This window comes from Cyprinus carpio, chromosome A6, assembly GCF_018340385.1.
Source record: "Cyprinus carpio isolate SPL01 chromosome A6, ASM1834038v1, whole genome shotgun sequence".
In the NCBI taxonomy this organism is placed as follows: domain Eukaryota; kingdom Metazoa; phylum Chordata; class Actinopteri; order Cypriniformes; family Cyprinidae; genus Cyprinus; species Cyprinus carpio.
The window spans coordinates 8,876,932-8,890,634 of NC_056577.1; the positions used below are offsets into that span (position 1 = coordinate 8,876,932).

The following is a 13,703-nucleotide window of genomic DNA, read 5'->3' on the forward strand; positions in this document are numbered from 1 at the left end:
CAAAGCACCATGACCCAAACACAACAGCTTAAGCCACTACCACAACCCACATTACAGTTCAACATGCCACTTGACTGAACATCCACCCTAACCCAATACTACACGTCCAACAGACCACCACATGTCCCAACACATCAGCTCAGGGTGCCGTTTGTAACATCCCAACACCATAGCTCAACACACTACCACAACCCAACACTGCAAATTACTATCACCCCACCACAACAACTCAACCAATACCATGACCCCAAATTATACCCAACACTATAGCTCAAGGGATAGTCCTCTCAAATATTTTGTCATCATTTACTTATCCTCATGTTGTTCCAAACCTGACTGATTTTCTTCTGCGGAACAAGATATTTTGAAGAACGTTGGGAGCCAAACAATTTTGGTGTCCTTTGGCATTGGCTACACTGAGACATTTCTTAGAATATGGCTCCACAGAAGAATGTAAGTCACACAGCTTTGAAGTAACATGAGGATGATTAAATGATGCGATTTCAAATTTTCCTTTCTCTTTGGAGTGTTACAAGCTCTTGGTGAATAAAGAAGATCTGTGAAGTTGCAAAGACTAAAGTCTCAAATCCAAAGAGATATTCTTTATAAAAGTTAAAACTCATCCACGCCCCCCTGAAATGGCTCGTTCTAACACGCCCCCACATCTCTACGTCAGTATGTGGGAAGATTTGCATAACGCCGCCCAGATGTTCACGCAAAGAACGAAGGCATACCTTTTATTCTCGTTGTAGTATTGTTGTTGCCGCCGCCATGTCGTGTAGATTCTGTGTGTTTCACTGTGAAAGCGAAACTACTTTGTTTGGCCTTCCAAAAGAGGACGATATCCGCTTCGTCATGCCTGGAGCTGATCCATGCTGATCGCTGAGGAAGTACATCAACTTTGGACTGTGGATCGCCGAATTGGCTTTCACCATGGATGAAGTGGAGTCCAGCCCGTGGTCGTCACATGTGGTTGCTGCAAGCCCAAGGTACGCACCTTTGTAGAATTCGCTTGCCGCACCGTTCTCAAGCCGCCCGCCTCTGCTCACTCAAGCCAGCCACGGCTCATTCTAGGCCTCCGGCCTTCGCTCACTCAAGGTGTGTGATGCTGTTTCATTGAGAAAGCGAAACTACTTTGTTTTTGCCTTCCAAAGGAAGACACGACTAGAAATCATGTTTATATCACATTTATAATGGGTTTTATGTTTATGTCTCGTCGCTCCGGACGGACAAGGCATCACAATATGTTAAGAGGCATAACATTTCCGTCACACACTTGAGGCATTCGGTCAATCACAACACGCTGGATATCTGGCCAATCACAGCACACCTAGCTTTTCAGAGCGATGAGCCTTGTAAAAATCGACTTACCAAAATCGACTTACCAAAAGATTTACCAGGACAAGTAGTAGTGGGCTTCCTTACTACTGCACTGCCAACAAAACACCAATCACTTTCCACAGCACACTTCAGACCAAGCCACATCATGATCTTAATATACTGTAATATTTGTTGGACACATATATTTTATATTTGTTTAAAAAGGCAGGCATTTTTTGTCATTGTTGCTGCTTCACTGGATAGATGTCAGGTTGATGGCGAGAGCTTTCACGTTGGGTGTGTTGAGCTTAGGGATGATAGATGACTTTCTGGTTGGTTTGTGTGTGTCAGTGTGTTTGTTCGGATGTGTGCGTGTGTTTGAGAGGAAGGCGTGACAGCTGCATAGGCAGCGGGATTGACCTTCACGCAGAGAAATCTCAAGGCCTGTTTGATTACACTAGATTCTGCTGCTTTGCGTTCTTTAGCGCTTAACTTAATTCGTGGACAGCATTTAATCTGTGATCGGCTTCTTTTGACTGCCAGTGTTATTGTTTAGGGTGCTCCATTAAGGGTACATGTTGTTCAAATAATATGGTCGCATGTAAGGCTGTTATCTTTGTTTTTTTAAACTGTGGTATTGTGTCAGTATATACTTAAGGTGGCCTCAAAGAGTTTAAAATTATATTTGGACACTGTTAAAATGACAGGGTCTTGCTTTCTCTTTGTGGCTTAATAAAATGTAATTCGATTTAGTATTATACAGTTCTGCTTTTGTTTATATAGTACTTGCAGAATTTGCAAGATGCAATTTGTTTATCATTAAAAAAAAGAGATAGGTTTCACACAACAAAATAATAACTGAATTTACTCAAATATTTACCTTGTTTCATAATACCACATGTTGCCTCAACAAGCAACTATAAACTTTTAATAGTTGTACATACGTCTCTGGGTTGTTCTGAAATGTGAAAACTATCCGTTGTTCTTGACAAAATTCTTCCAGGTTCTATAATTTCTTTGGTTTCTCAGCATGCTTTGCACATTAGTGTTTTCTCCCATTAGTGTTTTCTCCCATAGCTATATGATGCTTGACGGGTCAACAGACGATTTTAAGAACAGGATATAGAATATAGAGTAGAATATAGATATACAACAAACACATTGTCGATTCTAAGGTTTAAACTTATTGTTACATTATCCATTTTTTTCCTTAGATTTCCTTCAACATCCTGCAGTTATAACTTTCTTATATTGTCATAGAGACAATTAAAAGTGTGTGTGAGAATTCTCAAACTTATTGAAACATTTTTGAAACACGACATGCATGAGATTCCTTTGACTGGCTTGTGAACAAATGTTTCAAATGCATGTTCTCAAAAGCTCTTGTAAGGCTTTGCATTTCAAATGCATTTTACTGGATTTCACTTAAAAGCTAACCTAAAGTATAGCCTCTGATCATTTTCCCATTAGTTTGTTTGTTTTCGTAGCTGGGAGTGCCTAAAACATGTTTTCTGTTCCTGCCGTGTCTGGCGCTGACTGCAGAGCTTCAGAAACTTTCCCACATGTTTTACCTTTGTTTAAAAAGCGCTCCATTTCATGTGGAGACACATGAGTGTTTTTTCTCTCTCTCTTTTGCTCACTCTTGTTCTTCCTTTTGCTTCCATCTGGTCTTCATTTCCACCAGACTTCAAAGGTGAAGAAAATCGAGGATAGGAAATGGGTTGAATATTAATTTGGCCTTATTGTCACGAGTTGCTGCGTTCTGCACAGATGAACTTTTGCCACAAATGTAAAGTCAAATTACCACAGTGTTTAGCAATCCATTCAAAGACGATTGCTGTGTCCTTGTGTGTGAAAGAGAGTGACTCTTTGTGAGTGTGTGTGTGTGTGTGTGTGTGTAGCACGGTTCTTCCATTAGCGTGTGAGTGATGACCTCCAGAGTGTGCAGTTTAAGTTATAGCGCACCCCCTTCTCTCTCTCTCAGATGGAGCTTATTGTCTGGTGGCCATTTTTGAGGAAGTGTTTCCAGTTTTTTTTTTTTGCCCTCTGGATGGCTATGTCCTTTTTTCCTCTGTATTTATCTTTTTTCCCCATCCCTTCTTTTCTCCTGAATAAACCGCAATCGGCCTAATGATGAAGGAGTAAGATTATCAACAAGAGAGAAAGAGATCTGGTCCAAGGCTGTTTTTTCCCAGTCACAGAACTCACACACAGATTCCATTTTGTCAGCTTTCAGCTGGGCATAATACAGCGATAAAAGACTCTGCCCTGCAGCCACACTGAATCATACAGAGCAAAGAGAGGGAGAGAGAGCAAGAAAGAGATGAGAAAGCGAGAGAAAAGGAAAGAGAAGTCTCTTTGTGCTGTGTGTGCTCATATTGTATGAAAAAAGATGAATCACTTCTATTTAGGGATCAGTTTCCTGAAACTGGACGGGTGAGATGATTCCACGAGAGATAGATTGTCGGGACTTGCCTGTGTTTCTCTGAAGGGTTGGAGCTAAACATCTGCAGTCGTGGCAAGGTGCTCCCTAAAGGACCGGCTCCTCCGACAGGAAGTATCAACCTGGAGCAGAAAGAACAAAAAGGAAAAAAAACCCTCCCCTCTGTCTTTTCTCCTCGCACACCATCCTCACAGCTCCTCACAGTTTGCAGTCTATCCGAAGGGGGTGTGTTATCATTTAATCTAAATTCCTCCCCCTAGGGAAGTCAGTAAAAAAAATGTAGCATCAAAACGTTTTTGATTAGCTGGTCCTCAGGATGGATGAAGATGTTTGGGGAGAGCTCAGCACTCGCAGAGCGAGCTTTGAGCCACTACGCACAGGCTTTCTTTGGCAGTAGTGCCGTGTTATTGTGGTAATGATCAGGCCGAATGTAGTTTGTAGGAAATGATGAACCCCACCAGCACGCTCGCCATTATCTCAGACTTCGTGTCTTCAAGCTGTCATTACGGCTGAACTCCCCCCCGGTGACATCAGCTCTAACGCTGCATGTGTCCTTGGCCACTGTGGCGATGGAGCGCCTCCACCGTAGACGGATGAGTCGGATTTTGATTGACATGCGGATGCTGTCAGTCACAGCCTGGCTCACTGTGTAGCAAACAGTGGTAAACAGTTCCAGACATCTAACTCTGCCCAGATGGAAATGTTTTAAAGAACTAAAAAGAGGAACTAACTGCCCAGCCACACATTACTCAGAACGCGTCTGCTGTTTGTTTGCGGTGGTAATTTGTTTTAGCTTTTTTACCTCATTGTGAATGTGGTGTTTGTTTCTGAGCAGTGTGCGTACAACTTGTTGTCTGTGCAGATTGAGGAGATTCGAAGCCAAATCTGATTTGTGTGTCTGTTTCACCTTTTTGTCTCACTGCTGTGATGTTCCTGATAATTCTTAAGCACACATACACACACAAACAGACAGAAACACACACAAGGGCTGTGAGAAAACTGGAGCAGGCTGGTTTTCTGCATAAGACAGTGTGTGTGCTTGGAAAAACGTCCCACACACCCTGGGTTTTAAAGCCTCACTGTAATTCCAACAGGTTTAGCAGGAAAAAAGACGGAACCGGGTGCGTGCATGAGCATTCAGACATTCATGTGTTTTTAGTTTACTTGTGTGGGCATGTGAAAAGTGGTTGTCAGTGTCTTTGTGTACATATGTGTGCGTTTTTCTTACTTAAAACCATTGGCAGCCACAGGTTAACACTGTATAACTCCAGCCACAATGGTGAAAAAAAACCTCTTGATGTTGACTTGTCCCCTTGAGGCCGAAGCTGAATATTGAGTGTAGTTTAGGACATTTACCTTAGTTTTGTTTCGGTTTAGTGACCAAATGTGCCATTAAAACACTTTTCTCTCTGTTTCTTTTTCTGGTCTCCTACAGGTGGACAAGCAGTGATGTCACACAGCTGAGGACATTTCCACTCAGTGAGTATTTATACCATAATGCTAAATTACCAGTTGTCATCACTTTTTTTTTTTTTTTAAAACCTTCCCTCTGTGACTTTGCATTTGTTGCAAGACCAGTTTTCCAGTTTTGAAGCCATTTGTCACGGTTATGCACCTCTGTTTGTTTCGGGTAATTGGACGCTGTGACCGAAAAGGGTGAACACCGATTCAGCCGATTTAAACCTAATTTAATTTCGTTCTTAGAATGTGAGCCTCTCTTCTCACCCCTCTCCCTCCCAATTAGCTGAAACAAAGCTCTCCAAAGGCAATTGTTAGGTTGACATTTCTTAAGCATGCTTTGTCTTTGTCTTTGTTTTTTGTATTTGTAAAGATCTTTAATTTGGCAATTCATTTTCACAGCCGAGTCTCTTGAATGAACCACTGCGGTGGAGAGAGTTTGTGCTTTGGAACAAACAAATCAGCCAGTTTCTCTCTCTCCCTGTGTGGGCTTAGGCTAATTGGTAGCGTGGATGCTGGTCGCGGTGTTAGCGGTGATGCTGGGCGGGCAGCAGCCTCTCAGGGCTCTCTGCTCGGCTGAATCGTTTCATTCCCCAGCTCTCTGGTGGTTTCAGAGAGTGACAGAAATACAAGGACATTTCTTTCCACTCTCTCATCGTCTCCTTCTCCCTCTCCTTCTCTCTGTCTATACCACTAACAAGTGACAATGTAGAGTTTGAGTTCTGGAGTGCTTGAAGACTGAGAAACGGACTAAAGCTGCCTCAGGTGAACATGCAGCTGTGTGTAAACCGAGTGCTTCCTCAGATGTGCATGTGTGAGAGAGAAAGTGTATGTGTCTGTGTGGTGGATTACAGATGACTTTTTATTAGAAAAGTGCCCCATTCACACTCCAGAGGAAATTATATATATATGGAAAGAAATATATGGATGGCAAGAAAGTCAGAATGGGATAGGGAAAAACAGAGACAGACAAAAACAGCGAGACAAAGACTGTCTTGCAGCTCCTCAGCTACACATCACTGCTGCCTCTCGCATTGGCAGCAGTCACTGCCACCGTCTCAGCCATCAATAATGGTAATGGAAGCTCCATCCGAGCATTGATTTCTGGGAATTGTAGGAAGGCATGAAGGGTCATCCGTGCTCAACAGCTCTGCTCGTTTAGGGAAGGCGAGACAGGTCAGGATTTCAGCATGAATCATAGTAACATTCCTGTATGTCTGACTTACAAGGCAGTCATGCTTTAGAGGCAGCACCGTGCATGTCCTTTTAATGCCAAGGCATTGCCCTAGAAAAAAATGGAGAAAAACATGTTTTTGGGGCTATCAGTTTAACACCTTAATTTACTACAATTAATTACAAAAAAATAAGGTGTTAAAGGAATAGACACATTTAATCATGCCCTCTGACTTGCAGGCTACATGCTTCATCAAATCGCATTTGCTGAGAGCAGGCGGCAATGAATAACAACTACGGAACAGAGATACGTCTGTAGCAGTGTTGTTATAGTTAACTAAAACTATTTAAAAAAATCGGCAATTGAAGTGCTTAATAATAAAATAATGAACTTAATAATAATAATAATAATGAAAAAGATCAGATGAAAAACCTAAACAAAAAATGAAAAATAACTTGAGTAAATAAGTTTCATTTGAAGTACATAAATTACTAAAACTAACAATAAATTAAAGCTAAACAGAAATATATAATATATAGTATACCAAAATAACACTGGTCTTTAAAAGTCCTTAAGTCTACCTCGGAAATATTGGTGACTCAATTACAGAATCCACTTTTTGTAATGTCTAATTATGTCCCACAGTAATGTTACATGTTTCATTTATTTTAATTTGGTAACTTTTCTCAGCAATTATTGATATATGCAGTTAATTAATTGTAATTTATTATCTACATAACATGAAATCAATTCACTTACAATTTTTTTATGGATTTTATGAATGTTAGAACCATCATTGCAAAGTAAGGATATACAGATTCCTGTAGCCTAAACAGTATATGCATTGCAACACTGTATCGTGGTTTTGATTCATGAGCTGATAAAATTCACGAAAATAGAAAAATAAGAAGTTAAAATGATTAACTGATAATTAGAAACTAAACAAAAGCATTCAGCAAGGGTATTGGTCATAGGGACGAAATTTCCATTCTCATGAAAAAAGAAAGGAAGGAATAAAACAGAACACTGCTTGGACACCCGGAGGGAATTACAAAAGTTTATGGATGGAGATAATATCAACCAGTCTCTTTAGAGAGTTGAAATTGTAAAGTAAAATAAGGTCTGTCAGGACAACATACTCCTCTATACTTCTCATTTTGATATGGAGGTTATAAGTTGTAGTCACTGAAAATGCTGGAGACTATGTGGAAGAGAGAGAACTGAGCTCTTGCAATCTTGCCCAGGGGCAAAGCAGCTATTTATTAGCGCACATGTTAAACCCTCTCTCTTCAAAGCAAACTTTCCTCCCAGCCTCCCACAGAGGGGGAAAGAGAATAATAAAGCAGAGGAAATGGCATTTCTCTGCACAAAGTGGATATGAGTGTGTTCAGTGTAACCAACTACTCTTTATTTCGAGTAGAGAAAGAAATGGAAAATAAAAGCAAAGGAAGACAAAAGAGGGTGGTGAAAGGGAAAAAAGAGGCAAGAGAGTGTGTTTGAGCATAGATCTTGGCCAGGCAGTGTCAGGCTCCTGGCCTCTCTCTTTCTCTTTCCTGCGTCCCTGGGGATGGCTCATAGCTCATACTTCCTGCTGGAGAGATCTTGAGTAGGAATCATGGTAGAGGGATCTGTTTTCATTGCTGGTGCTGTGCAGTAGGAGTGTGTCTGTACTTTTGCGTCAGAGGCAAAACATACCAGTTGTTTGATACAAATAATGCAGGCCTGCTGGATTCTGTGTGTGTGTGTGTGTGTGAAAGGTATAATGGACCCCTGCCTGAACTCTGCTGGGCTCTCCAGATCCCTGGTGAGAGTTATTACCTCAGTACAAAATGCTGGACACACACACATATGCACACACACAGTGAAGGTGAAAGTTTGAAATGGCGTTCCTCAAGTGTCTGTCATTGGCCCTTTTTGTTTTCTCTCTCTCTCTTTGTCCCTCTACTTGCTGCATGTGATTTTACTGTTCCTTCTTGCCTTAAATATTTATGCCCAGCCAGGGTACGAGGCTATGCTTGCTGATTCTGACTGTATTGGAGGATACAGCAATAAATACTGAATCTTCCATAGAGAGAAAGAATGAGTCAGTTATGAGGCAGTTAATATTCAGAGTACATCATAAACATAATCTCCTATTATCTTGCCTTAGCCAGGCCCCCCACTTGCATAAGTGCTATCATCTATGATTTATACACATACACACACAATACACATGCTCTCATATGCAGGTTACACAAAGTGGATAGACACTATTCATTTGCTGTTGTCATTGCGCTTTAAAGTGGCAGGGCAATGACAACATAAGCCAAAAATAACAGTATAGGAACATGTAAGCACTCCTGAATCCATCACAGCTAGAAAGATAGATAAATGAATACAGAAAATAGAAGAGTTAGAAGATGGGGCTGAGAGAGCGGGAGGGAGAGAGAGAAAAGGAGAGGGGAAAAACATCCAGAAGGTCAGGATCAGCGGGTGGCCATCTAAGGGAGCGACATGGAGAGACTCCGATTGAGTTTCACCCGCCCCGTTACCGTGGAGATCCATCCAATAATACCACCTTATCCACAGCAGAATAACTATAATACACTACACCTACAACAGACTGACAAATAGTGCACTGGCTAAACTGAGACAGCCACAGCAGGCAGTGATCAAATCTGAAGCAATATCTCGCAAATGCTCAATATGAATCCACATATTTTGCTTCAGCAGCACAAATGTTTTATCTTGGCCCAACCCTAAGACAGGTGTTCTTTTGAAATAATGAAAACTACCTATTTGTTGATTGTGCTTCAGCTAAACACTGTAGAGAACCATGTGGGAGTGTCAATGTTGTTACCATGTTTTTGGATTGCAGATAACTCAAGACCAAACCTATCCAAATTTGCAGGTAATTTCTGTAACACCTCCTGCTTAAATACAGACACAAGAAATGAATCTTAAGAATCAAAATGGACACAGAGCCCTGAGTCTTTTCAGAGCAGCTCGGCATAAAATGACAAGCTTTTTATCGGCACTGCTCTTACAAACCTACTGAAATGACTTTAACGAAATTAACCAGCAGTCACCTTCAGGTTTTCTCCACGTGGCCACTTATTTAATTAAGCAAGCAACAGTTGAGTGAAAAATAGTCATTTTCTTCCCTCCTGAGTAAATGGGTAAATGACCATTCGCTGCCACCACTGTCTCCCTTGAAACGGCTTCTCCCTTAGATGTAGATGAATCATAAAATGTCATTTTTAAAAGTTTTCAAGCCAGTCACTCGAAAAACAACTCGAAGTTGAAATGGCAAACAGATACTTGTATCTTTTTATGCCTTTACGCCTTTGTAAGTTTTTCCAGGCCACTTCCACAACTTTAGCAATGTTATATGAATCTTCTCATGAACAATACACAATAAGAAAATAATTAATGTAAAGTGTCTAGGCAACATTAGACCATCAGAGACCTAAAGAGAGCCAAACCGAAACCAGTTCCAGTTTAGACCAACTATGACTCAGATCAAGAAAAGGACCTATGAGGGTTATATTCTTACAAAGTCCATATAATCAAACAATCAACTGAAACAGAAAAAAACTTTGTACAGCTTAGGTAATGTCTGGGACTTTCCGCAAATAGTTTTTTTTTTTTCAGTATGTGGTGGATGGAGGTCAGCTTCAGAAAATGATTGTAAACTTAAGGTCTAACTAAACATTATGTGAGTTATTTTCTGTTAATTTTATATGAGGTTTGCCATTTTTGCAATCATGATACCAAAACTCTGATATGTCTGAATGCAGTTTAAAACCTTCCTGAGTTTTATTTGTAGCAATAACATTAAATAATCATCAAAATGTATAAAAGAGAACAAATAATAAAAGGCACGGATAATGGCTTTTAAAATGAATAACGGATAACAAATAATTCTGCCCAAATATTTGTTATATATTTGTTATAATAAATGTTTGCTAGATTCACAGGTGAGCCAGGGGATCAGCGCGATATTTTACACAGACCTCTAAATTAAAGCAATGATAAGTGTGGGAAGTGAATGAATGTAAACTTTACGAATGAAAAGAGCGCAAATCAAACACCTCTTGCTGTTGCCTCCCTGTGCATTTCTAATTAATCAGAGCTTGGCAAGAGTAATATTGCCTAAAATAATACATCATACATGTTCCACTATTTGTGTATATTTAAAAGGCAATGATTTAAACCTTATAGGCTATGATACAATACACGAATGAATGGAATAAGCACAGCACGATCGTCAATCAAACAGCCGCGTTGCTGTCTCTGCACGTCTCTCTCTCAAAAACCAAACCAGCTCTCTGTCAAGAGTAGGCTAATAATCAACTTCGATACAGATACTTTTTATACTAGGCCTACATGTTTGCTGCTTTATCTTTTGCTGGTTTGCGTGGCACATGCACATTTGTTTAGTGAAGTTCAAAAAAGACTCACTTAAAGAGCACTGCGTAATGAAAATGTGTGCCTTGAATTAATTCAGTCATGTTCAGATGATCACTAAATGTTTGTCATGAAATCTCTCTACTTGTATAAGTATATTTTTAGAAATTATTAATTTTATATTTTAGAACACTGAATGGGCAAATAGTCGAATTTTTGTTCTCATTTTTCCATAGCCTACTTTTCCAGACCTGCAAATTACGTAAGTGAAATACTTTTTAAACTGCGCAGGAACCGGTGAGCCAAAGGAAATCATGTTGTTTTACATAAACCTCTAAAACTACAACGCAGTAACAAGTGTTTGAAGTAAATGAGTTTAAAAGAATGAAATAAGCGCAAATAAAATAGCAGTGTTGCAGTTGCCTTCCATGCATTTCCTGGAAATGACTTAAATCAGCTTCCATATTTCTAAACTGCATATGAGCCCTTACTGTTTTAATAAGAAGATATTTAAATATTTATTTATCAGATCACGAAAGGTCTCCAAGCTGGGACTCGAACTCACGTTGCTTGAAGCACAACCAACTGCATCTCGAAGCACTGACTATACAATATAAGGGTATTGGCTTCGCTGTTAGAAGATATTTAAATAATTGTTTTATGATTATAACATTTATTATTTTAGTTAAACACGGCATATTTGTTCAGTGATAACTACGAAAAAAATAGGCTGCAATAACATAAACATAATAAGTTTTATAAAGTATAACTATACAAAGTTCTGGTTCAAGATCTGCCTACTTCCAGTTTTATCCGAAAACAGATACAGATACGAATAATTTTGTGATTGTTACAGATACAAATACTGGCTTTGCTGCACACCCATAGTTTGCAGTAGCAGTAACATCAAATACAGTGTTCAAACTTAAATTAGGTTGTCACTCTACTAGTTTTAGTTTTAAAATGTTCTTCTCACAATAGAAAAATATGGCATTTGCGCTACATTTGAATGTTTTTTTTTTTTAAGTCATGGGCCAAGTGTACTGTATTTGTGGAAAGTGCTATAGAATTCATGCAAATTCTATGCTATAGTGAAGACCTTAAGAACACTGAAGACAGACTGCTGTCTTTTTTAAGACCTGTGACTGAGACGCAGATCTACACCAAGGGCTCAAGACCAAGTGCACAAGATTAAAACCCCAACTCTAATATCTTTTTACTTAAGTGATTCTACAAATCAGCATCCATCAAAACGTCTTGACTTGAGCATGTTACGTCATGTAATTAGTCTGGGCAAACTTCCAGAATCAGCAAGTAGGGTTTATTGTTTTGTTTGTAAAGACAAGAGGTTGAGATGATTTGGTAGGTGGGTGAAGCACATCGAACATAGCTACTTTCCTTCTAATGCTGGTGTACGTGTTTGTGTGTATGTCTGTTTTCCCCGTGCTGACGCTAAAAGCGGCGTGAGGACGGATCTGAAGGAGTGAGCGCTGGAATACTAATGAACAAACACAGAGTAAGAGGCTGTGTGCTCCTGTCTACCTCTCTGCAGTGAGCTCACTTGCTCCTCTCTCTCACTCTCTCCCTTCATCTGCACCTCTCGCTCACACAGAGGATAAACTGTGTACATGATGACATTTACACCGCAGTTGCACGCAGAGGGAGTGTGTGTGTGTGTGTGTGTGAGAGAGAGAGCCCTCTCATTCCTCTCCCCACCTCTGTTTTTTTCTTCTGCTCTTCCTTCATTTTGCTCTTTGCTCATCTTCTCTCCATCTCTCCTCCTTTCGCTGTGTGTGTTCAGCACAGGATGTGCACCTCAAGGGAGCACACACACACACAGGCCATTATTTATATCTTTTTTGAAGGGCAAATATAAAAAGGAGTGGCTTTGCTTTACTGCCACAAATTTGACGCGCTGCCTGTGGATCCAAACACACACTTACGACTCTTACTGAACAGTAGCCATAAACTCTTTGTGTGTGTGTGTGTGTGTGTGTGTGTGTGTGTAAAAGGAAAAGCAACATCACAGCTTGCATGCTGTACTCTGTAGGGTTTATGTTCCGTTTAGAGTGTAAAAACGTGCGTGTACAAGGTGTGATGAGGGGAAGTGTTTTTTAGGTCAGTCAGCGGGCGTCTCTCCCTTCTCTCAGAGGAATCGGGTGGTTAAGGGCAGTTAGAGGGGCTCTTGGGGAGGTTGGGGTCCCTCAAAGAAAGTTAAAGAGATTCTATTGAATCTAACGGCCCCCCTTTCTTACACACCAAGATTTGACCCCTCATAAACACACCTTTTGCACCAACCACACACTTTCTCTCACCTATTTCATTCACACTCTGAGACATAAACACACACACACCCAGCCCTAGAATATCAAGCCACCCAGGGGTTTCCCTCCCTCGACCCAAGGTATTTAGAGAGAACCTGCGGCAGGCCCTGAGCTCAGAACGGGAGCCGGGACGATCTGGATCCAGGGTGGTCCGGGGAGATTTTCTGAGCATATCAGGGGCTTTTTGTATTCTGGGTGTCCAGGGAGAGCTCATTACGCTGGGTGTGCATTCGCAGAACCTCCCTCACCTCTTGGAAATAGAGAGAGAGCCGCGATACTGGACCTCAGGGAGGTCATTACAGAAAGAGAGACTGAAATAGAGAAAAAATAAACAGGGAAAGAGGTGGGTATGGAGTCTTAGAAACAGAAACGATGAAGTTTGCTGATTTGGGCCCACGGTTGAGGTCTCTGCGTGCAATTTTGAGAATTTTGCTGCTTTTATTTGTAGCTATAGTGGGGAAAGGATGCGCAGAAGTAGGGAACAGGATTGGAAAATTATGCCATGCAGACTCGAACCTGCATCATCCACATGAACACCACAGCTCAATAGTTATATGCACCGATGGATTCAAAAATAGCTTTTGCAGTGCTGTGA

At 40.6% G+C, this 13,703-nt stretch overlaps 1 pseudogene; it reads left to right on the top strand.

The window, feature by feature from the left end:
- The window catches only part of LOC109090186, an 81,601-nt pseudogene that overhangs the window by 8,882 nt on the left and 59,016 nt on the right, over positions 1-13,703 (top strand).